This window comes from Papio anubis, chromosome 6 (assembly GCF_008728515.1).
Source record: "Papio anubis isolate 15944 chromosome 6, Panubis1.0, whole genome shotgun sequence".
Taxonomy (NCBI): Eukaryota; Metazoa; Chordata; class Mammalia; order Primates; family Cercopithecidae; genus Papio; species Papio anubis.
This window is the reverse complement of record NC_044981.1, coordinates 135,205,108-135,231,840: the sequence shown is the minus strand read 5'-3', so window position 1 is coordinate 135,231,840 and position 26,733 is coordinate 135,205,108. Positions and strand designations below refer to the sequence as shown.

Here is a 26,733-nt window from a genome sequence, read left to right as displayed (position 1 = left end):
TATGTGTGACCCATACCCCCAACATTTCTTTCTCTCTTCCTGTCTTTTTCTCTCACATATGCCTTGTCAATTTCAAACTCTTCCCTTTAGTTCATTCTGTTTATTTCTTTATGGGTTACTTTTATTTTGAAAAACTTTTCTGCTAAGCAATAAAAGGGAATGAACTGTTGACATATGCAATCGGATGGACGAATCTCAAAATAATTATGGCTACTGAAATAAACCAGATCAAAAAAGAGTACGTAGCTGTTGATATGAAAATTCTAGTTAATGCAGTCTAATTTGCAATGATTAAAAAGCAGATATATGGTTGTCTGTGAAGCTAGGAAGTGGGGTGTGGTGAGTTGTCTGAGCAGTGTGGGAATAGTGGGGACAGGGGAAAATAGACACAGGAGGTAGGGAAGTTCCTGAGGATGAGAATATAAAGAGAAAAAGAATACAAAGAGGAAAAGAAAAAATTTAATATGTATATGGTTGTTACTGAGGTGATGTGTTCTAGGCCATATATAGAATTAAAACATACCAAATAATGCATTTTAAAACATATAGTTTATTATATGTTTGTGACACATTAATAACGCTTAAAAAAAAAAACCTTTTCTAAGGAGGAAAGAAGCAAACATTTAAGTTGCTTAAGTATTGTGCAAGCAGCAGGCCCTTGCTGCTAAACCAAACCATGTTGCCTAAGCACCCAGTCAAAACTCCTCAGTCTGACTTTGAAGATATCTCTTAAACTGGCCCTAATTGATTTTTTTCAAATTTACCCCTCATTACTTTTTCACATTCTAATTCTCCTGCCAGCCTGGCAATTTGTTCCCAATATACCCTGTTGCTATCACCATCTTTGTAAATATTATTCTAACAATGCTCCCAGCAAGCTATTTGGCCTCACTCCCTTCCACCACTATCTCAGCCCATGGTTGTAACTCTTTTCTCAGCTATCTTTGTACTTATGGTCCTTATCTTGTCTTTGAGTCTTAACACAGTGCTGAAAAATATTTTTATGGAGTATTTTAATAATTTTAATGATGTTTTGATTTTCTGTTTATGCCATAGAACTCAGCTTGGTTAAATATGAAGTAAAATCAACCACTTAAAAAAAGGAAACCCATGTATTGTGCTGTTGAATGATAATGAAATTGTGAAAATGTCCAAACTAACATTCCACCTTCCCATTTGCTCACCCCTGGGCCCAGGGCCAAAACCTCTCCTAGGAGTGGGCAAGTGTCCTCTTTAGGGGAGTTGTTTATTGTTCAAAGTGGACCTTATGTTAGGGCTTCTCCGGAATCATATCTAAGAAGTTCATGTATTCCTCTTCTCCATGCCAAGGACAGCCTACAAATGGGAATTATACTGGATGTCAGGGCATTCCCTTGACAGGCCCAGATGCAATCACAGCTCAAGTGTCCTTACAGGATCTCCTGCTCTATCTTTTCCGCAACAGAACTCATTTTGTCATTGGTTTATTTCTTCCAGTACTATTTTCTGGGGCGGGGTGGTGAAGGTCCCTTGTTTAATGAATGCCATTTTTAGCTTTAGATTTATGATGTTTTTGTTCCAAAACAAATCTCTACTAATTCTTAAGTGTAGACACTATTTTCAAGAAGAGAAGACTTGAAAGAAATGTTCTCCCACAGAGATTTTTTTCTCCTTATCATTCCAATCTACATAATTATCTAATCACATTTAGAACTGTAGACATGTAAGCTAATCTTATACAACCTTGTATATTTAATGCATGTTACCTAAACTGCAATTTTCAGTTCTAAGTTAATTGTTTTATAGAAAATGGCTACATTCAGACTTTCCAAAATAGCCCTTTATGTTCATTAGGTCTCCTTGTTATATACCAGTTTCATAATTCTTAAAATAAAACTTTATTTCCTTGGCACTTGTATTGGGTAAAGACATTGGCCTTGGAAGGACTGGCTAATATTTATTGACCAATTCAATATATTTCTCAATATATTGAATTTACCTCAGAAACTAAAGTCAATGTTTTGTAAAATGGTATAAAATAATGATATTATTTAATTATACTGACACTGAAACAGAAGTGGCCAAATAATTATTGAAGGATATCACTGTACTCTTCCAGAACATGAAATGGTTGAGCGTATCATACAATGCAGGCACAAAGCTTCTTTCACTTTGGTTGTAATGTCTGCTATAAAATCGAATAAAGATAATATAAACACAGTTATGAAACTACTACTAATGGTGAAATCTTCCATCAAAGGCAATCTCAATTTTTGGCTTTTTAACCTATTTTTATATAAGTACATTTTTTATGTAAAATATTAACATTTCAAATGCAGAATTGTATGAAAAAATACATTTCATTCCTTTCCCTATCCCTTTCCAACCCATTTTCACTCACACTGATGGGCAACTAATTAAATAGCTCCTTGTTAATCCATCCTGCATTTTCTGTTTGTTGGATTGTTGTGTCTGCTTTTTAAAAATAAGTATAACTACATTTATATTTACTCTACCTGTATCTCCATATTTATTTATTCCTTATTGGTTCCTAATTTCTTCCAAAAAAGGTAGAATACTATATATATTTCTTGGTACCCAGATTATTTTTCACTTATTTTTTTTCCTCGGAAATTACTATGTATGTCCTCTTAGAGATATTTGTCATCTTTAAGTTTTTGTTTGTTTCTTTTTGCTAACTACATAGCATTCCTCTGTGTGGATGTTCAGTAGTTAATGCAACCAATACCCCATGCATGGCCATTCAAAATTATCCAAAGATTTCAAATACAAATAATATCACAATGAATAATCGTCCCCCACCCCATATTTCGTAGCAGATGTATTTTTAAGGTGAATTCCCAGATGAGGGGTTGCTGGTTCAAAAGATGATTGCATAGGATGTGTAGTTCTGAAATAAAATGGTCTAGACTCACATTTCTCTGCTTTTCCCCTTTAAACGCAACTACATACCCTAGAGACTATTCTATAGTGATGATAGGACTCTGAATGAGGAGAAATAGATACATAAAGACTGGCTAGAGACCTCGAGACTTTAGAAATGTCATCATCAAGGGTTCTCTGGGTTTTCTTTTATCTCTAATGTAATCCTTGATTGGGCACCAGAGAGGTCTGCAACCTGGAACTGTCAATAGGAATACACAAGAACACCAAGAAAAATTACTCTCTCTGACCAAAGGACAGGAAAGTAGAAGATCAGCAGAGAACTAGTAGGGAACCCAGCTCCCATTCCACAGTCTGAGCACCTGTAGGCAGTCTAATGCATTGGCAGGAGTGACAGCAGCACAGAAGGAAACCCTAGGCCATTCTAACTTCCACTCTGCAACCTAGATATCAGAGAGTGGTGCCATCTGCTTACAGGTCAGCAGTGTGGGTGACCTTCATTCTCTGCCCTCCATACCTGTAAATTTCACCCCACTAGAAGGTCAATGAGTGACAACAGGTGACCCACAGAAGTGACTTCTGCCCCATAGATGGCTCCAGGAGACACTGAGTGAGAGCTCAATAACATTAGAAGAACCAGAACAGAATAATAAACAGAACAGAATAAGAGCTGAGAAAACTAAACTGTCATTGGAATTGAATCCCACAAAAGTGTACCAGAACCTATATGCTAAACAGGGCTACAGTATACTACAATAAAAAATTTATGTAGGGTCAAGGGATTTATATAGGATCAAGCATGATAACCAAAATGTCCAAGATACAATCAAAATCATTTGGCATACTAAATGTGAGACAAATCACAATTTGAATGAGAGATGACAATCAACAGATGTCAATATGAAGATGAATCAGACATTGAAATTATCTGCTATGGATTTTAAAACGGTCATCTTAAAAATGCTTCAATATCTAAAGGACATTTATAGAGCACTTCACCCAACAACACCTGAATACAAAATTATTTTAAGTGTCCACAGAACATTCACAAAGATAGAGTATATCCTGAACAATAAGACATACCTTAACAAATCTTAAAAATTAAAATCATAAAGAGTAAAATCTCTGACCATAATGAAGTAAACCAGAAATCAATATTAAATTCCTCAGGATACAAAATGAAAAAGCATTAATTGCATTTCCATACACTGACAAATGGATACTAACATTTTAAAATAGGATTATTTTAGTAACTTTAAAAAAAATGAAATACTTAGATTTAAATCTTATAAAACAGGAGTGATGTCACCAAAATGGCAGAGTAGAAGGAAGTTGGCTTCACTTTCCCTTGACAGAAAACCTAAAACAAAAATATGACACTAAGACTATCATCAGCAATATTCCAGAACTCAAATATGAAAATGAGACAGTTTCGGAGTCCATAGAGAAGTGAAAAAATTCTGTACAGAGGGTAAAAAAAAAATCAGACTTTTACATTTGAGATTCCTGCTCCCTAGTCTGCCAGGCACAAAACCCAAGGAAAATTTCTCCCTGACGCATGATTACTATACAGGAAGAAGTGAGATCAAGGTGGACAACCAGCTTTCCCACCATCTTGGGTTTCCTGGCAGAAGACCTGTCCCTCTTCAACCCGTTGGAAACATCACAAGTGCCCAAAGGGAGAAAAGTTCCTGAGGGCAGCTAGAAACAAAGCAGAGAGATGGGACTAGCATCCACAGGTGAAAAACACTGCTCTGTATCGAGGCCAAAGGAGATGCCAAATCAGAGTGGCTGTTCAGCAACACAGAACTTTAGGGGGTACACTGGGGTCTCCTGAGCATGAACTTTTGGCCAACCTTTCCACACTGCCAGGATGCCAGGGTACTCTCTTCGGGACCTTCCCCATCCAGGACAGGCAGCACTCTGAACTTTGTTAGTGCTGAAAAGGCAAATCTGGGCTAAAATGCCACCTAGTGCCAAAAAGGAGGTAGTGACCCAGCAAAAAGATACTGAACAGCTACATTGCAAATAAATACCTAAGCAGACATACTCAGTAAAAACCCAAACAAGCCAGATAGGCTAGAATTAGTAACTAATTCTTCAATGCAAAGACATAGATATATATCTGCAAGAAACAACATTAGCAAACGGTGAACCATGACCTCCTAAAACAGACAAAGAAAGGAGCCAGTGATCAACCTCATCGAGAAGGCAATTGGTAGACTCTCCAATCAGGAATTCAAAACAGCAGTTTTAAGGAAATTCAAAAATCTCCAAAATAATACAAATAAGCAATTCAAAAATTTATCAGAGAAATTCAACGAAGAATTTGAAACAGTTTTTAAGAATCAAACAGAAATCCTAGAACTTAGAGGTATATTTGCTTAACTAAAAAGTTCATTAGAGGCTTTTAACAGTAGAATAAATGAAGCAGAGAAAAGAATCAGTGAAGTCAAAGACAGGCAATTGGAAAACACACTGTGTGAGAGAGAGAAAAGAAAAAAAGAATGAAAAGGAATGAAAAATGCCCACTGTAAGAATTAAAGAAAGAGGAAAGAAAAACAAAAAGTTGCTATACAGTCAAGGAAAGGTTTATTTTAGAGAAAACAAACCTGAGAGAGGCTACTGGCTGAGTTAGGTCATGCTCACTCTCTTACAGACTAAGAGTTTTTAAGGATTTAGGGTGGGGGAGTTTATCAGAGGCTTGGACTGCTTCTGTGTCTCTTTTGTCTCTTTGTTGTGCTTATCTGGGAGGGAGAGTTGTGTGTCTGTTCCCATATATCCCTGAAGCTGAAGGCACACTTGTGGAGTCTGCTTTTAGCATTTCTATCTTAGTACACCTAAAGGGAAAAGAATGTGCTTATTAAGGCCCACTGTTTTACTGGGGCCCATTGTATGAGGGTGAGGTTTCACAGTTACCCAAGAGACATTCCCCACATCTCCCTCTGTGCCCAAGCAACCTTATCTGTGTTTTACTGTCTGTTCTTTCTGGCTGCTTGTAGTTGGAAGAGAAGTGATTTCCTTGAAATGAATGAAGCTAGAAAGGGAGCTGGAACTTAAAATGGTGGTGTTTGTATGAAATGATGGTGCTCCTGCTCTGTCACCCACAAGATATAAAAAACTACCTTAAAAAAAAATCTAAAAATTAATGGTATTCAAGGGGAATCTGAGCAAAAGAAAAAGAAAGCATATTCAAAGAAGTAATAATACAAAACTTTCCAAAACTTGAGGAAGATATAAATATTCAGGTATGTAAAGGTCAGAGATCACCAAACAGATTAAGCCCAAATAAGACTACTCCAAGTCATGTAATAATAAAATTCTTAAAGGGCAAGGGCAAAAGGGATCCTAAAGACAGCAAAAGAAAATAAGTATAAATGTATACTAAAGACAGCAAAAGAAAGTAAGCATAAATGTATACTAAAGACAGCAAAAGAGAATAAGCATAAATGTATAGAGGCTCCAATTTATTTGGCAACGGATTTTTCAGTAAAAATCATATAGGTCAGGAGGGAGGAGGATGACATATTCAAAACAGTAAAAAAAAAAAAAAAAAAAAAAAAAATGCCAACTGAGAATATACCCTGAAAATTTATCTTTCAAACCTGAAGAAGAAATATAGTTTTTTCAAAATGAACAAAAACTAAGAAAATTCATCACAACAGACCTGTATTACTAGAAATCATAAAGAGAATTTTTCAGTTTGAAAGGAAAAATACTGACATGCAAAAGTAAAACATAAAAAGGCATAAAACCCACTCATGAAATAAGTACAAAGACAAGCTCAGAATACTATAACAAGATTTTGATATGTAATCCAATGAACTCTAGTATGAAGACTAAAAGACAAATCTACCAAAAGTAATAGGAGCTACAGCAACCTGTTAAGAGATAGTCAGGATAAAAACACATCAATTGAAACAACAAAAGTAAAAATGAGGGGGGAATGAAGTTAAAGTGTAGAGTTTGTCATTTTTCCTTTATTTCTATTACTTTCTTTGTGATAAAAGATAAGTTGCCATCTCTTTAAAATAACTTGTTATAATTATAAGATTTTTGCAAGTCTGATGGCTACCACAAAGCTAAAACCTATAATGAATGCACTAAAAATAAAAACCATTAATTAAAACATACTACCAAAGAAAATCACGTAATCACAAAGGATGACAGTAAGAAAAGTAAAGAGGAATTATAAAACAACTAGAAAACATGTCACAAATGACAGTAGTAAGTCCTTACTTATCAATATTAACATTGATATAAAAGAAATAAATGCTCTAATGAAAAGATATAGAGTAAATGAATGCATAAAGAAAAAAGATCCAACTATATGTTGCCTATAAGAAGCCCACTTCACCTATAAAAATACACATAGACTGAACTTGAAGGAATGGAAAAGATATTCTATGCAAATGGAAACAAAAAAAGAACAGGAGTAGTTATATTTATATAAGATAAAATAGACAACAAATCAAAGACTGCAAAAATGAACAAACAAACAAAGAACACTATTTTTAAAAAGAGGTCAATTCGGCAAGAGGATATAACAACTATAAATATCTACACACCCAGCACAGTAACTCTCAAGTATATAAGATGAGCATTAATTGATCTAAAGAGAAAGATGAGTTGTAATACAATAATGGTTAAGACTTCAACACCCCGCTCCCATTAATGGACAAATTATCCAAACAGAAAAATCGACAAAGAAGCATCAGAATTAAACTACATAGTAGACCAAATGGGCCTAACTGACATTTTCAGAACATTTCACTCAATTATTGTAGAATACGCAGTCTTCTCATCAGCCCATGAAACATGCTTTAGAACAGACAGTATGTTTGGTCACAAAACAAGTCTCAACAAATTCAAAAAAGGCAAAATTATATCAATTATCTTCTCAGACCACAATGGAATAAAATTAGACATCAATAACAAGAGAAATGTTGTAAACTACACAATCACATGGAAATTAAACAACATGCTCCCGAAGGACCAACAGATAAATGAATAAGTTAATTTAAAAATTAAAAAAATTCTTGAAACAAATGAATATAGAAATACAATATACCAAAATCTATGGGATACAGAATAGGGAAGAGGGAAGTTTATGTCAATATGTGCCTATGTAAAATAGTAGTAAGTTTTCAAATAAATCACCTAATGATATACCCCAAGGAACTAGAAAAACAAAAACTAACCCCAATGATAGTCGAAGGGAAGAAATAATAAATACTAGAGCACAAATAAAAGAACCCCCCAAATCAACAAAACAAAAAGTTGGGTTTTTGAAAAGATATACAACATAGACAAACCTTTTTCTAGACTAAGAAAGAAAGAGAAGAATCAAATAACTAAGATCAGGAATAAAAAAGCAAGGTAAACAACTGATACCACATAAATACAAAGAATCTTTAGAGGCTATTAAGAACAACTACACACTAACACTTTGGAAAACCTAGAATCAATGGATAAATTCTTGCACACATACAAAATATCAAGATTTAATCAAGAAGAAATAGAAAACAGACCAAATGTGACTTACAAGATTGAATTAGTAAAAAATTTTCTCATCAAAGATAAGCTTAGAACCTGATAGTTTCACTGCTGAATTCTGTTAAACACTTAAAAAAGAATTAATATCAATTCTACTGAAACAATTTGAAAAAATTGAAGAAGTGACAATACTTTGAAACTCATTCCAAAAGGCAAAATTACCCCAATACGAAAACCAGACAAGGTCACAAAGAAAAAGGAAAACTACAGACCAATATCCCAGATGAACATAGATGCAACTATTCTCAACAAAATACTAGCAAACTGAATTCAACAACACATTAAAAAGATCATTTATCATAAGCAAGTGGGACTCATTCCAAGGATGCAAGAATGGTTCAATGTATCAAATTAATAAACATGACATATTACATTAACAGAACCAAGAACAAAAACCATATAATCACTTCAATAGGTGCTGAAAAAGCATTTGATAAAACTCAACATCTCTTTATGATAAAAAGTACTCAGCAAAATGGGTATAGAAGGAATATACATCAAAACAATAAAGGCATATATGACAACCCCACAGCTAACATCATACTGAATGGGGAAATATCTAAAGCCTTGCCTCTAAGCTTTGGAACAAGATAAGGATATTTACTTTCACCATGTTTATTCAACATAATACTGTAAGTCCTAGTCAGAGCAATCAAGCAACGGAAACAAATAAAGGGCATCAAAGCTGGAAAAGAAGAAGTTAAAAGATCCTTGTTCACAGATGACACTATATTTAGAGAATTCTTAATACATCACCTAACACTGTTAGAGTTATTGAATAAATTCAGTAAAGTTGGAGGATATAAAATTAACATACAAAAATCAGTATCATTTATATACATCTGCAGCTGAAAAAGAAATTAAGAAAACAATTCCATTTACAATAGTGAAAAAATATAAACTACTTAGGAATAAATTTAACCAAAGAAATGAAAGATCTTTACATGGAAACTATAAAACATTGATGAAAGAAATGAAGAGGACAAAGGAAAATGGAAAGACATTTCATGCTCGTGGATTTTAAGAATTAATATTGTTAAAATGTCAATATTAAAACAAATTCAACACAATCTCTGTCAAAATACCATTGCCATTTACATGGAGTCACTAAAGCCTTCAATCCTGAAAAAAGAACAAAGTTGGAGGCATCACACTGCCTGACTTCAAAGTATACTACTGAGCTACAGTAACCAAAACAGTATGGCACCAGCATAAAAACAGACATAGACCAATGGAACATAATAGAAAACCCAGAACCAAATCCATACATTTAAGATCAAATCATTACTGAGAAAGCCTTCAGGTATTGTACATTGGAAAGAAATAAGACAATCTTTTCAATAAATGGTTCTGGGAAAACTGCACATCCATATGCAAAAGAATAAAACTAGAAACTTATCTATCACCATACACAAAAATCAAATAAAAATTGATTAAAGACTTAAATCTAAGACTGGAAACTATAAAAGTAGTAAAAGAAAACACTGTGGAAATGCCCTAGATCATTAGTCTGGGTAAAGATATTTTGAGTAAGACCTCAAAATCACAGGTAACAAAAGCAAAAATAAGATTTGTAAATAAGATGTAAATAAGATGTAAATAAGATTACATCAATCTGAAAAGCATCTGCACATCAAAGGAAACAACAAAATGAAGAGGTAACCCACAGAATGGGAGAAAACATTTGCAAATTACCCATATGACAAGGGATAAATTATCAGAATATAAAAAGAACCCAAACAACTCAGTAGCAAAAGAACCAATAATTCAATTTTAATACAAATGAAAGGTCAGTATAGACATTTCTCAGAAGATATGCAAATGGCAGACGGATATATGAAAAAGGGCTCAGCATCACTAATAGTCTGAGAAATAAAAATCAAAATCACAATGAAATGTCATCTCACCTCAGTCAAAATTGCTTTTATCAAAAAGATAGGCAATAACAAATGCTGGCAAGGATATGGAAAGAAGGGAACCTTTTTATATGATTGGTGGGAATATAAACTAGTACAGTCGTTATAGAAAACAGTATGAAAGTTACTCAAAAAATTAAATATAGAACTACCACAGGATACAACAATTCCACTACCAGATATATATCTAAAAGAAAGGAAATAAATATATCAAAGAGATATATCCACTCCAATGTTTATTGTGACACTATTCAAATAACCAAAATATGGAATCAACCTAGTACCCATAAGTAAATGAATAGATAGAGAAAATGTGGTATATATACATGTATCAGTCTGTTCTCACACTGCTATGAATAACTACCTGAGACTGGGTAATTTATGAAGAAGAGAAGTTTAATTTACCCACAGTTCAACAGGCTTAACAGAAAACATGGCTGAGAGTTCTCAGAAACTGGCAATCATGATGGAAAGCACAGGGGAAGCAAGCACATCTTACCATGGTGAAGTTGAAGAGAGAGAGAGTGAGAAGGAGAGAGAAGTCACACAGTTTTGAACCATCAGATCTTGTGAGAACACACTATCATGAGAACAGCAAGGGGGAAATCCACCCTGATATGGTTTGGCTGTGTCCCTACACAAATCTCATCTTGAATTGTAATTTTCATAATCCCCACATGTCATGGGAGGAACCCAGTGGGAGGTAATTGAATAATGGGGGTGGTTTCTCCCATGCTATTCTCACGATAGTGAGTAAATTCTCATGAGATCTGATAGTTTCGTGAGGGGCATCCCTGTTTGCTTGGTTCTCATTCTTCTCTCTCCTGCCACCTTGTAAAGAGGGACGTGTTGCTTCTGCTTCTGCCATGATTGTAAGTTTCCTGAGGCCTCCCCAGCCCTGTAGAACTGTGAGTCAATTAAACTTCTTTCCTTTATAAGTTCCCTAGTCTCAGGTATGGCCTTATAGCAGTGTGAGAATGGACTAATACAGCTCCCACGATCCAATCATCTCCCACCCGTACCCTCCCTTGACATGTAGGGATACAAATTGAGATGAGATTTGGACAGTTACACACAGCCAATCCATATCAATACACAATAGAATATTATTCAGCTATAAGAAAAATGAAATCTTATAATTTCCAGCAACATGGATGGAACAGGAGGAACTTTAAGTGAAATAAAACAGGAACAGGAAGATGAACATCATATTTCACACTCATATGTAAGAGCTTAAAAAGTGAATCACATGAAGACAGAGGGTAGATTGGTGGTTACCATAGGTTAGGAAGGGTAGGGAGTCGGGGGATTGAAAAGAAGTTGATTTGTGGGTACAAAAATTCAGTTAGATAGAAGAAATAAGATCTATTATTTGATAAATAAGTAGAGTGACTACAGGAAACACTAATTTATTATATATTTCAGAACAGCTAGAAGAAAATAATTTGTATGTTTTCAGCATAAAGGAAAGTTAAATGTTTAATGTGATGGATATAACAATTACTCTTATTTGAAAATTGTATATTATGCAAATGTATCAAAATATCACATATACCACCAAAATATGTACATATATCATGAATCAATATAATAAATAAATGAATAAATAAATAGACGGGTTCCAGAAAAAAATAAAAAATAAAAAAAATCTTAGAAAACATACAAACGATCTTGATGATGACAGCTACAAAAGGTTGATGACAAATTAAAGAAAACATAAATATTTCTAGACACCATATTTATAGTTTGAAAAACTCAATATCATAAGGATGCCCATTATTTTAATTTATCTATAGATTTAACATATTTCTTCTATCCATATTTCAGTAACGGTTTTTCTTTTAAAAGCAATCTTATAAAATTTATGTGAAAATGAAAGACCCTAGAATAGATGTATTCTAGGGGAATAAAGTGAAAGAAATCATTCTTCTTAACATACTATATAGACACAGTAATCCAGATAGTGTGGTACTATTGGAGTAATAAACACATAGATAAATGGAACAGAATAGAAAAACCAGAAATATATCCTCACAAATACGTTCAATGAGTTTTTGACCAAGTTGCAAGAGCGATTTAATAGAAGAGAAATTGCTTTTTAAATAAATGGTGCTGGAGCAATTAGACGTCCTTAGGCAAAAGGAATCTTAACTAACTGTGTATATCTTCTACAAGAACTAACTCAAAGTAGATAAAGAATGTAAATATAAAATATAAAACTATGAAATTCCAGAAAATAAATAAGTAAAAATCTTTGGCACCTAGAACGAGGTGAAGAGGTCTTAGATATGACTCCAAAAGTATAATATGTAGGAGGAAAATTGATCGGACATCTGCAAAATTTAAAAAATTCACTCTGTGAAAGAGTTCGTTTAAAAAAATGGAAGGATAACCTGTGGACTGTAAGAAAATATTTGCAAACCATATATCCAACAAAAGTCTTATATCTAGGATATATTAAGATTTCTCAAAAGTTGGCAATAAGCAATCCAATTAGAAGATGGGAAAAAGACATAAACAGACATTTGATAGAAGAGATACTGATGCCAAATAAGCACATGCAAAGATGTGTAATATCATTGGTCAATGAAGAAATAAAAACTAAAACCACAATAAGATATGACTAATGCTCATCAGAATGGCTAAAATAAAAGAAATAGTGATAACACAAACACTAGTGTGGATGTGAGGAGAATGTCACTGATGCATAGTACATCAACTCTGAGGAATCATTTGGTGGTTATTTATAAACTAAAATGGACCTACCATATGACCTGGCAATTATACTCTTAGGCATATATCTCAGAGAAATAACTTATTTTCCCTCAGAAAATTATGCATAGATATTCACAGCACCTTTATTTATAGTAGTCAAAAGCCCAAATGTGCTTCAGTGAATGAATAATTAAGCAAAGGTGTTATATCTATGGCATAAACCACCTTTATGCCATAAAGCAATAAAAAGGAATGAACCATTAATACATGCACCAACTTGAATGAACCTTAAGGAAATTGTTTCTAATGGGAATAAAAGTTAATATCAAAAGGAAACAGGTTGCATGTTTTCATTTACATAACACTTGTGTAATAGCTTAAGTATTGCCATGAAGTACATATTAGTTATTGCCAGGGCTCAGGGTGGCGTATAGGGTGGGTATGGATATAAGTAAGTAGGATAAGGGAGTCTTGTGGTAATGGATGGTTTAAGTATTTAATATCTTGATTTTGGTAGTGAACCAATGTCAACAGCCTGATGTTGATAAAGTAAAATGGTGATATTGGGAAAGTTTAAGTGAAAGGGTACATGTGAACTCCCTGTATTCTTTCTTTTCACTTTACTATAAATCTATAATTATTGAAAAAATAAGTTTAAAAAGTGAGGTCATATGTTGTTTTGTTACATAAGGCTGAATTCTCCTGTAAGGGTTGTAATATTTTTCTCTGCACCAGTAGTAAAGCTTGTAAGTTGTCCAGCTTTTTGCTAATTTTAGAGCAGAGAAATGGTATCCAGTATTCATTTGCATTTCTCTTATCATGAATGTGTTAACACAATGTCAAAACAAATTCACATGAATCATAAAATTTTCCAACTTCAATATTAACTAATGATTTTAAGGATTCAAGCAAGAAGCAGACATGGACAGAATTTATTTTTAAATGGCAGGGCATTATTCATACACTGCATCCTAATTATCTTTTTTTCCCCTAAAGTAATGTGCAATTTCAACTTGGATTAACAGACATTTCTGAACAATATATGCAAATACATTGTTTTCAAAGACATCAATTTCAGTTTTGGGGCTCCCCAGCTTTATGCTTTGTTATTTACACAGACAAAGAAATGCCTACATGATTAACTCCCATCACCAGCTCTGCCCCAGAAATCCGTAAGTGTTATGTTTATTTGCAATAACTGACCTGGTACATGCCATCTGAATAAAAAGCATTTTTATAGAGTGAGTCTCTGTTATTCAACCATTTATTTACTAGGAGATCTGATATAGGTTGTTAACCTACATGTAAAGAAATCTGATCTAAGTTAATAATTACCATGGACATTCTGCTTAGGGAGGGATGAAGCACAAGTCTCTGTTAATTTCCTTCCAAGGAATACAGTTAGCCAAGACAATCCTAAGCAAAAGGAACAAAGCTGGAGGCATCACACTACTTGTCTTCAGACTATACTATAGGGCTACAGTAACCAAAACAGCATGGTATTGGTACAAGGACAGGCTGATAGACCAATGGAACAGAATAGAGAACCCAGAAATAAGGCCAGACACCTACAACCATCTGATCTTTAAAAAAACTGACAAAAACAAGCAGTGGAGTGAAGACTTCCTATTCAATAAATAGTGCTGGGATATGAGGCTTGCCATACACAAAAGATTGAAGCTGGACCCCTTTCTTACACCATATACAAAAATCAACTAAAGATGGATTAAAGACTTAAATGTAAAACCCCAAACTATAACAATCCTGGAAGACAACCTAGGTAATGCCATCCTGGACATAAGAATGGGAAAAGATTTTATGACAAAGACACCTGGTGCAATCTCAACAAGAGCAAAAATTGACAAATGGGATCTAATTTAACTAAAGAGCTTCTGCACAGCAAAAGAAATGACTAACAGAGTAAACAGGTAACCTACAAAATGGGAGAAAATATTTGCAAACTATGCATCTGACAAAGGTCTAATATCCAGTATCTTTAAGGACCTCAAACAAATTTACAAGAGAAAATCAAACAACCCTATTAAAAAGTGGGCAAAACACATGAATAGACACTTTTCAAAAGAAGACATACATGGAGCCAACAATTATGTAAACAAAGCTCAACATCACTGCTTATTAGAGAAATATAAATCAAAACCACTATAAGATACTGTCTCACACCAGTCAGAATGGCTATTATTAAAAAGTCAAAAAATAACAGATGCTGGGGAGGTTGTGGAGGAAAAGAACACATACATTGTTGGTGGAAGTATAAATTAAATTAGTTCAACCATCGTTGAAGACAGTTTGAGATTCCTCAAAGACCTAAAGATAGAAATACCGTTGGACCCAGCAATTCCATTACTGGGTGATACGGTTTGGCTGTGTTCCCATTCAAATCTCAACTTGAATTGTATCTCCCAGAATTCCCATGTGTGAGAAGGACCCAGGGGGAGGTAATTGAAACACGAGGGCTGGTCTTTGTCATACTATTCTCATGATAGTGAATATGTCTCATGACATCTGATGGATTTATCCATCAGATAAATGGTTTTCTGCTTTTGTTTCTTCCTCATTTTTTCTTACTGCCACAGTGTAAGAAGTGCCTTTCACTCCCCACCATGATTCTGAGGCCTCCCCAACCATATGGAACTGTATGTCCAATTAAACCTCTTTTTCTTCCCATCTTGGGTATGTCCTTATCAGCAACATGAAAATGGACTAATACGCTGGGTATATACCCAAGGGAATATAAATCATTCTATTATAAAGACAAATGTATGTGTATGTTCATTGCAGCACTATTCACAATAGTAAAGACATGGAATCAACCTAAATGCCCATCAGTGGTGGACTGGATAAAGAAAATGTGATACATATACACTACAGAATACTTTGCAGCCATAACAATGAATGAGATCATGTCCTTTGCAGGAACATGGAAGGAGCTGGAGGCAATTATCCTTAGCAAACTAATGCAGGAAGAGAAAACCAAATACCGCATGTTTTCACCCGTGAGAGCTAAATGATAAGAACACATGGACACATGGAGAAGAACAATACACATTGGGGCCTACCAGAGGGAGGAGAGGTGGGGGAGGGAGAAGATCATTAAAATAACTAAAAGATACTAGGCTTAATACCGGGGTGATGAAACAATCTATACAACAGACTCCCATGACACATGCTTACCTATGTAACAAATCTGTGCATCCTACATATGTACCCCGAACTTAAAAGTAAAAAAAATTTAGAGAGTGTTGAAATTTTATTTTTATTTACACCTGACTATTAAGAAGCAACATCTAAGCCCTTGGAATATCGTGCCTGATAAGACTGTCTTTGTTTCCTTGGGGCCTTGGGGACCCCATACAGTCTGTGTGAACAATATAATTTATGGGGTGGGCCTTGGTTCATGCAGTACCAACCAGATTTCTGCAGGGGCCGGAGGCTGAGGTTAAGCACCCAGGAAGTCAATCAGGCCTATTTGACTTACCTCCAATAGAAACGCTGGACACCTGGGCTTGAGTGTGCTTTCCTGGTTGATGATAGCCTATGTGCATTGTCATGTATTGTAAAACAATAAAGTCAAGCATTTTTTCATGTTAAAGTAGCACTTGAATATCTATTTTACAAATTTCCTTTTCATGTCTTTGCCTATTTTTAAAATTGGGACTTTTCTATTTCAGTTGATTTTTAAGATTTTCTTTCTCAAAGGGAAACTGCAACAATACAACAACAACAACAAAAATGTGTCTAGAAAGGATAAAAAGGGTCCCTGGGGACAAATCATTGTGATGTGGAACCAAAATACATCATAAGTGTAATTAACGTGGTCCAGGAACGCATAGAACATCTATATCACTCTTCCTGATACAATAATCATGAAAACCGATCAATGAAGTTCTTTAACATGTACAGAAAACCGTCATGGGCTGGTTTAAACTTTTACAACAGTTTTAAAGTTAACTGCATAACTAAAGAAATGATGCAGACATTTTAATCCAGTGCTGTAGGTAGGCTCACGGAATTAGACTCAAAGGATTTGTAAAAATAAAAATGAAAACAATATAGCTACAAGATCAAAGTCAGGAAAGAAGAAAATTTACTTCTGTATTCAAGGATTACAGAGCTACAAATGCAGTCTGCGTGTTTTTGTTTGTAATGAGATGGATAAGTACATCAGACTAGATAAAACATGCAGAATGTTTTCCTGAACTTACCCAGAAACTCTAAAGAAAACATCACGAAACAGCTCACTAGAGGAAAAAAAAACTCCCTAGTTATTTACCCTGCTTCAACACTGTCAACGTAAAGGCAGAAATAAAGAAAGCTCAGAACTACTGATATACGACATCAAATTTCTAAATCAGTATATTAAAAAAGTGAACACTTCCTCTTTTTTCTCTCTTCTACATTTAACTAGAATCATGTTTTAAAAAATTGTTATTAAATGTGACATTTCAGAGCTACTACTGGAAAGAGTAACTCACAACTTGCCTACCCTCCTACCATCCCTGCTGATTCAGGAGAAGAGGGAAAAAACAAAGAAAACAAAACAGAAAACCAACCAACCAGGGTGTCTTGTAGATTTGCTGCTATGCCACAAAATGTTGACATTTGCTCCCATGCCACAATGTTGGTCCACTGAAATAGGATTTCTGTGGAAACTGTCAACAGGAATTCACCATATGCAAGGGCCATCCTTAGCATATGAGAATAATAACAGGTTCTATAGAAATGTACAATGTGCTCAAGATAATGAAAATTATAGCACTGCATTTGAGATTTGTTTCTCTACTTATCTAGTAAAACTTGTCATTTTTGCTCACCTAATTATGAACATTTGTGATTCCTTTAAATAGCAAAAATGCACAGTCCTCTTTAGGCCTCCACTCAATAAGAGTTTACATTACTCTTAACAAAATCATTCTACATAAACAGCTCCTTAAAAAGAGTACTCTCTTATGAAATCTAATTTGACAGAAAGAAGTTTAAGGAAAACAGAGGTGTTTTATAAATGAAAAAGTACAGATCTTTGGCCTTTCTCTTGACATTTTCATATGCCAAAAAGCAAAAAAACCTTCATGTAATTAAATCTGGTGATTACTTTTTGCACCGTAATTTGTTTTGCACACCACAAGAGGAGTCACTTTCAGTATCCGTAAAAGGTATTTAATCCTAAAACATGCTTACCGAGACAATAATTAAAACAGAATTCAGTACACTCTAATATCTATTAGGAAATTAAGAGTTACCACTTCTTTTTTTTCTTTTTTTTTCTGGCTTGACTTCTTTTATATATATATATACACTTTATGTTCTAGGGTACATGTGCACAACGTGCAGGTTTGTTACACATGTATACACGTGCCATGTTGGTGTGCTGCACCCATTAACTCGTCACTTACATTAGGTATATCTCCTAATGCTATCCCTCCCCCCTCCCCCCACCCCACAACAGGCCCTGGTGTATGATGTTCCCATCCCTGTGTCCAAGTGTTCTCGTTGTTCAATTACCACCTACCTATGAGTGAGAACATGCAGTGTTTGGTTTTCTGTTCTTGCCATAGTTTGCTGAGAATGATGGTTTCCAGCTGCATCCATGTCCCTACAAAAGACATGAACTCATCCTTTTTTATGGCTGCATAGTATTCCATGGTGTATATGTGCCACATTTTCTTAATCCAGTCTGTCATTGATGGACATTTGGGTTGGTTCCAAGTCTTTGCTATTGAGAATAGTGCCGCAATAAACATACGTGTGCATGTGTCTTTATAGCAGCATGATTTATAATCCTTTGGGTATATACCCAGTAATGAGATGGCTGGGTCAAATGGGATTTCAAGAGTTACCACTTCTAAAAGTCTTTTGAAAGCCATGATGTTACCTGGTCAATGGCAGGAAATAGGGATTGGAACAAACATAAGAACCTACGGGATTTCCTACATGGAGGCCAAGAAAGACATTCCTTTATATTGCTTAAAAGTAGCAGCTGCTCTTTCTTTATTCCATTTTAATCAATGAGTATTCATTCAAGTTTTCCCTTCTATTTTTCCTTATGATAAGTTCCTTACAGTCGCTTATACAACAATGAATAGCATAGTAAAACTACTGGATTCAATTGATCATCAGGAATAAGTTCTCAGGAAAACACAGGCGGAAAAATGAACAAGAATCCCAAATACAGAACTTTACAAGATGTGAAACTTGGTCTCTTGCAATCATGTTACTGCTCAAATTAGAGATAATCTTATTTCTTTTTTTTTTTTTAATTTATTTATTATTATTATACTGTAAGTTGTAGGGTACATGTGCATAACGTGCAGGTTTGTTACATATGTATACTTGTGCCTTGTTGGTGTGCTGCACCCATCAACTCGTCATTTACATCAGGTATAACTCCCAATGCAATCCCTCCCCCCTCCCCCCTCCCCATGATAGGCCCCGGTGTGTGATGTTCCCCTTCCCGAGTCCAAGTGATCTCATTGTTCAGTTCCCACCTATGAGTGAGAACATGCGGTGTTTGGTTTTCTGTTCTTGTGATAGTTTGCTAAGAATGATGGATTCCAGCTGCATCCATGTCCCTACAAAGGACACAAACTCATCCTTTTTTATGGCTGCATAGTATTCCATGGTGTATATGATTGGAGCAGCATCTTGGCACATCAACAGGCAATGATGATGTAGAGAACAGCAGCAAAAATAAACAATCACATGCTCATGAAGAACCCAAGGCTACAAAATGGATGCCTTTCAGAAAAGTGTATACTTAAAAGACCCAAGACGTCAGGATAATAAAGCTCTGTATTTATAGTCTTTTATATGTCCTTTTGTATGTCCTATTGTGGTTACTACGCTTAAGTAAAATAGCTACAGGAAAAAAAAAAAAACAGAAAAGATGACAATATCATAAAAATGTAGCTGTCTATTTTGGCAGCTGCATTGCAGAATTTCTTGACTAGCTTTTAATCAGCTGGGAAAAAGTAAGTATATGCAAATGAATAAATTGTCCATATAAAAATATAAAAGTAACATCAATAATCATCTCTGACTTTCAGGTTTAAATTCAGTGCAATTGACAAATGCATGGCTAAAGGAAAATGCAACTTAAAAGATACTCTAAACATTTGTGTCTATTCCTGGGAGCACATTTTAAAATTATTGCACAGACTTTTTATAATTTTTATTTTTATTTTTAAACAATAACAGAGACCAACCACAGATGTGGACCTCTTGCAATAAAAGCAGGAATTAAAGTGCCAGGTACTCAGCATGTTAGGTTTCCTACAGAAGTCACAGGTTAATAAGTTCTAAATATCTCTAATTCAAAACCTAAATTCAAAACCCTAAAAAGAGCTGGCACAAAACCATCGTAAATGATTGCCTCTTCTGATGTAATTTTTTTTTTTTTTTTTTTTTGAGATGAACTTTCACTCTGTCACCCAGGCTGGAGTGCAATGGCATGGTCTCAGCTCACTGCAACCTCTGCTGCCCAGGTTCAAGCGATTCTCCTGCCTCAGCTTCCTGAGTAGCTAGGACTACAGTCACATGCCACCACATCCAGCTAATTTTTGTACTTTTAGCAGAGACAGGGTTTCACTATACCTGACCTCGTGATCCGCCCACCTCGGCCTTCCAAAGTGCTGAGATTACAGGCCTGAGCAACCGCGCCCGGCCTGTATGTAAATTTTTAAAAATATTATTATAGTCTCATAGTCCCCACTAACAACTGGGATACATATAACAATGTATTGTGAAATTAAGTGTATTTATATACTCTACCAATAGCAATTGCTACCCTACCTTAGTGAAACCAAGACTTGTTTCAATCAATGCTGTTTTGTAAAAACAGCAAAGCAACGAAAGCTGAAAATCAAAGCTGCATTACTTGGGTTAAATCAGTTTCTACTCAAACTTAAAAGTTAAAATTTTAGTACTAAAAGGCCTCAAAATAATTCATGACAGAAATAGTGTTATTAATTTGCTAAGCTCAACAATAAGGAATTCTTCAATTAAAATATTTGAGATATAAATTTGACGAGCTTTCTCTTCAGAAATGACATACCTGGATTATGTTAATCATGACAAGCCTTATTAGTCACACATATAAACATGGCTTCAAACCATTGTTTGTCTGTATATGTTACTCTTAGCTGCATGAGAACAAGAGGTTTAATTTAATATCTATATCTTTAAGAAAATACTTAATATTATAAACAGAGTAAAAGACATGATATAGTAGTGATACCGGAAAAAAATTAGCGACTTAAATCTATCTATATTTGAAAAACATGTAGTCACAATTACCACAAATGCAGAATCAGAGCAGCAGGCAGAAGGTTAGTGCAATTATACTTTCATAAAAAAAAATCGGAATCACTGCTGTTTAAAAACACCTTGAAGCAAGTCTTCTGTTTTAGAGATTGGTTTTTAAACTAAGGTAGCAAACATTTTGCCATGTAATGGCAGTGCTATATGCCATTATCTTGCTTAGGATAAAGAAAAAACATGAGAGATTTTTAATACTGGAGTTTGATTACATTACATATTTAAGCTTGTACACAGAATGATAGACAATTGGAGAAGCGAATTCTTATCCAGAAACATTTTAATCTCCTAAAAAAACAAAGCAAAACAAACAACAAAAAAACCCAAAACTACTTTGCCCCTTTTCACAATAGTGCACATTTCTACCATAATTCATTTATGGCTGCAAAACATCAGAAGTTTTTTTTTTTTTTTTTGGATGGATTCTCACTCTATCGCCCAGGCTGGAGTGCAGTGGCGCGATCTAGGCTCACTGCAACCTCCTCCTCTTAGGTTCAAGTGATTCTCCTGCCTCAGCCTCCCGAGTAGCTGGGATTACAGGCACCCGCCACTGTACCTGGCTAATTTTTGTATTTTTGGTAGAGACGGGGTTTCACCATCTTGGCCAGGCTGGTCAAGAACTGCTGACCTCAGGTGATCCACCCGCCTTGGCCTTCCAAAGTGCTGGGATTACAGGTGTGAGCCACTGTGCCCAGCCAATTTTTTTAATGTATTTTCTCTACGGTAATTAAAAAAAAAAAAATTTGTGCCCTTCTAGTCTTTAATTGGTAGAAATATGTCCCAAAAAGGAAACTATTGCATTTATGCCACATCACCAAAAAACAAAAAACAAACAAACAAAAAAAGCAAAACCAAAAACCAAAACCAACAGAGTATAATACATCTTTTACTGATGCGTCTTACAGACTGACATGACCAAAGTCATATGTTTTCATTTAATTTCCAATTCCCCCTTCCACAACATGCACCAATTGAATATATGCTGGGAGCCATAAAATGTACCAAATATCTACCTCTTCAAACGAATGCATTAAAATGTTTTAAAGAATTTTTTTGGTGTTTAAAATGTGAAAAAATATAAACAAGAAACTAGTTCACTCCCTTACTTCATGCATCCATAATCTAAACCAAAAACAAAATTTTAAAGCAAGAACAAACTACCGCTGCAAGTTTTTGTGCCCATTTTCTCTGTACATACAAACTGCTCACTACTGAAGGGAAAAAAAGAATATAATCCATGGTGTTTGCTGATTCAAGGGGGAAAAATGAGGCTGCCATTTAGTATCCAAAACCTGGCACATGTGTGTTCTGCTTTTATAATGTGTATTTTTCTCTCTTCTGTTTTTCATATCCAAAACTTCTAAATGCTATTTTAGCAGCACAGCAGATTAGATTCTAGCACTTGGTGAACAGAATTCACAAGCTGTGACAAAACTCTGTCATCTTCAGGGTGCAATTTTGTTTATATAAATTGTATGTATATATTTCTTTCCTTTTTTTTTTTTTTTTTTTTTTTTTTTTTTTTTGAGAAAAAGTCTTGCTCTGTTGCCTAGTCTGGAGTGCAGTGGCACAATCTCTGCTCACTGCAACCTCCGCCACCCGGGCTCAAGCGATTCTGCCTCAGCCTCCCGAGTAGCTGGGACTACAGGCGCACACTACTATGTCCAGCTAATTTTTGTATTTTCAGAAGAGACAGGGTTTCACCATACTGGCCAGGCTGGTCTCGAATTCCTGACCCTTGATCCTTCTGCTTCAACCTCCCAAAGTGCTGGGATTACAAGCATGAGTCTCTGCGCCTGGCCCATATTTCTTTTAGATTTGGCCGTGGTCGACTGGCCATGGTTCAAGTGAGACTATAGCAGTACGTGGGTCAGGGACAGTCATTTTGGCTATGTACAGATTCACAGTTGGTCCATGGCTTCCAACTAGTAGTGCTATTTCCAAAAGTCTAATACACAATCTGAACCATCTGATGCAGTGGCTCCAACTTTGTCTCCTGCTGCATTCCAGCAAACTTCAAAAATTCCGCCTGTTCCCCTCTAGCTGTGAACTAGAGCACCTGTCTGTGTGTTCCAGATGTGTACACGTTTGTCAAAAGAACCGCTGGTCAGATACCAGCCATCAGGACTGAAAGCTACACTGTACACAGGCTCTTAGTGTTTTGCCAAGGTATGGATGCATATCCCTCGGTCTACATCCTATAACCTAACAGTAGAATCAAAGGATGCACTTGCTAACATAAGGTTGGCATTTTGATTATTAGTCCTTGGTCCTGTTGGACTCCATTTGATAGTATAAATTTCTTTTTTTTTTTTTTTTTTTTTTGAGACGGAGTCTCGCTCTGTCGCCCAGGCTGGAGTGCAGTGGCCGGATCTCAGCTCACTGCAAGCTCCACCTCCCGGGTTTACGACATTCTCCTGCCTCAGCCTCCCGAGTAGCTGGGACTACAGGCGCCCGCCACCTCGCCCGGCTAAGTTTTCGTATTTTTTAGTAGAGACGGGGTTTCACCGTGTCAGCCAGGATGGTCTCGATCTCCTGACCTCGTGATCCGCCCGTCTCGGCCTCCCAAAGTGCTGGGATTACAGGCTTGAGCCACCGCGCCCGGCCTGATAGTATAAATTTCTTTATGTGCTTGCAAATCATGGACACAATTGTCTTGTTTCATACTCCATATCTTTAAAGTCATGTCATCAGAACAGGAGGCCAGGAGATTGCCAGCTGGGTCCCATTTGGTAACATTTACTTCATTCGTATGTCCTTGGAATGTTTCAATAGGTCTGTCTTGTCCTAATTTACAGATATGAATGCACATATCTGTACTACGAGAAGCAAAGGTGTTGTTGCTCTGCCAATCAACATCTAATGCTGGTGCTGAATGAAAAGGAAACTGTTGCTTGGCATCACCGGTACGTGCATCCCAAATAATTGTAGTCTTGTCTACTCCAGCACTTAGGACAAAATTTCTTTTCTTATTCCATTTAATGCAAATATTGCCTTTATGCTGCCCTAAGGTACTAGCAAGGTTACCATCTTTATTTAGTCCATGTTCTGTCAAACCCATCGTAGGAACCAGTTGTTAGAAGCGTACCTTCACTATTCCAATCTAGAGATGTTACATCCTTGTTGCTTGGAACATCTTGCCCTCTTTCTCCTATACAATGTCTAAATACTAACTGTGTAGAGCCACTGGTGCTGTTTTCACTAAGATTCCCTATTCTTGCTGTTGAGTCTCCAGACCCTAATGCTAGGAGATCACTAACAGAGTTCCAGGCACAGATGAAAACTTCAGATTCATGGCCCCATAACACAACTGCTTTATTAGGAGAGATTTCAACGTCCCCATCCACTTCCATCCTATCAGTATGATTATTTGCTATAGTATGTGCTCCATTCTCCTCCCCATTTGCTGTGGTTTCTCCGTTTTTTTTTTCAGATCCTTGTTGGTTGGCTGCAGCTGCGGCAGCTGCTGCCTGTTGCGATTCAAGCTTATCTCTATAAGCCTGTTGTCTTGTTTGTACTACATCAGGCATTACGGCATTTAATCAGGCACAGACTCTATTGGTCGACCATGAATAAAGGTACCATCCTCATTAATACTAACTTCTGCTTCTACATACTGTAAACCTTTCTGGATGATAGAAATCAATGCAGTAGGTGGGACGAGGGCACCCTTTATATTGGACTGACTGATACGGCTTTCTATACCAAAGGTAAATGCTGAATGAAAAAATCCTGACTCTTGCAAGTATCTGTATACCACGAAGTTGACTTCATCACTGCTTATACTCATCTTTATTCCCACTTAAACCATGAGGTCACAGCACAGGATATAACCCATTGGCAGTGCATTGCTGAGGGGATGTGCAAGGGAATATCCGGTCATCGCCAATCACAAGTTGCTGTTACTGATTCTGGAAACGGTGGCTTCCAACGCCGCTTCCCGCTCCCGGGAATGGAGGCACAAGGAAATTCCCGTCGTCGCCGCCGCCGCCGCCTCCAACTACCCCAAAATAACCCCTTCGTGGGGGTGAGAGGCAATCATAACCCCAGCGAGCGGAGGGCGCAGGGATGGGCGCCGCGCAGGCTGGCCAGGGAGCATTGCGCGGGTCCCCAGGTGGCGCGCGGAGGTGCTCCCGCCGCGGTGGGAGGGGCGGGGGCGCAAGCGGCCAGCGGCGGCGGGAGGCGGCGCGCGTGGGAAGGGCGTGAGAGGGAAGAGGAATTGAGGAAGAAGGTAAAAGCTGTTACTAAGGGAAAGAGCCAAAACTTTAGGGGCAGCCAATGGCTCAGACAATAAACACTGGGGAGAGAGGGATGGGGAACAGCCAGGCACAAATGAGCTCGCGAGGCTCTGGGCGGCGGCGGCTGCAGCGGCGACCGCGCAGCCGTGACTTTTTAATAATTGTTTTCTCCCATTTTGTCAGCTTTTTACTTTGCCTGTATATGTATGCTAACTCATATATACACATATATCTACATTGATTTCTCTATCAGTTTGTACATGCATGATACATGAGTTTATACTGGTAACTCTGACTCTAAGCCAGCTCCACAGGGTGCTTTGTAGCCTTCCTCCAACCTCACCGCACCCCTGTACTTACTTCTATCTTCTTTCTCTGATGATGATAATCCTGACTCATATTACCTAAAAGTTAATTCAATTTTTTCGTTCAACCTAGTTTCAGAAATGCTACAATATATTCTTGTGAGAAACAAACAACTAGAGTGCTCTTAATACTCTCACGTCTTGTGTCAAGTCAATAAAAATGTATAGCAGTCCAATGTAGGCATCCCTGCTTAAGAGTCCCCAGATCTTTCAGAATTGAAGGTCTGAGTCGCCACCAGGCAAAAATACGTAAGACGCTGAGGTGCCTGCTGAGTGAAGGCAAAGAGGACATGAAAAGGGTAGTCTAAAAAGTTAGTTATAAATACTAGCAATGGTGATAAGACTTGCTGAAAAAAACTAGGATTGGAATAGTTACGAGTTTTTCTTTATTATTTTGATTTGCATTTTCAGTTGTGGGAGGCCTATTTGCATTGTATTAGACAGAAACATGATGGTTCTGTTGCCTTTATGTTGAGGATAAGTGTGATCTAGAGAGGTTTATAATGCCAAGTTGACAAAGGGCAAATTGTGATGGTTTTGTAGTATGCCAAATTGGCTAGGCAGAAGTGCTTTTTTCAAGATTTTCTTCACTGTATCAATCTAGTTAGAATGTACCAAAGGAGAAATTTTTGTATGAGATTGGGAAAGTAGAAATGTAGCAGCAGCCATAATGCTGTTTTTCTTTTTTGTTGTTGTTCACTAGAAGTTTGGTGCAGGAGTTGGAGAGAA

At 36.3% G+C, this 26,733-nt stretch overlaps 1 pseudogene; it reads right to left on the bottom strand.

Moving 5' to 3' along the window:
• Nucleotides 1-23,107: 23,107 nt before the first annotated feature.
• Nucleotides 23,108-25,555, bottom strand: LOC101013318 (annotated as a pseudogene).
• Nucleotides 25,556-26,733: the final 1,178 nt, after the last annotated feature.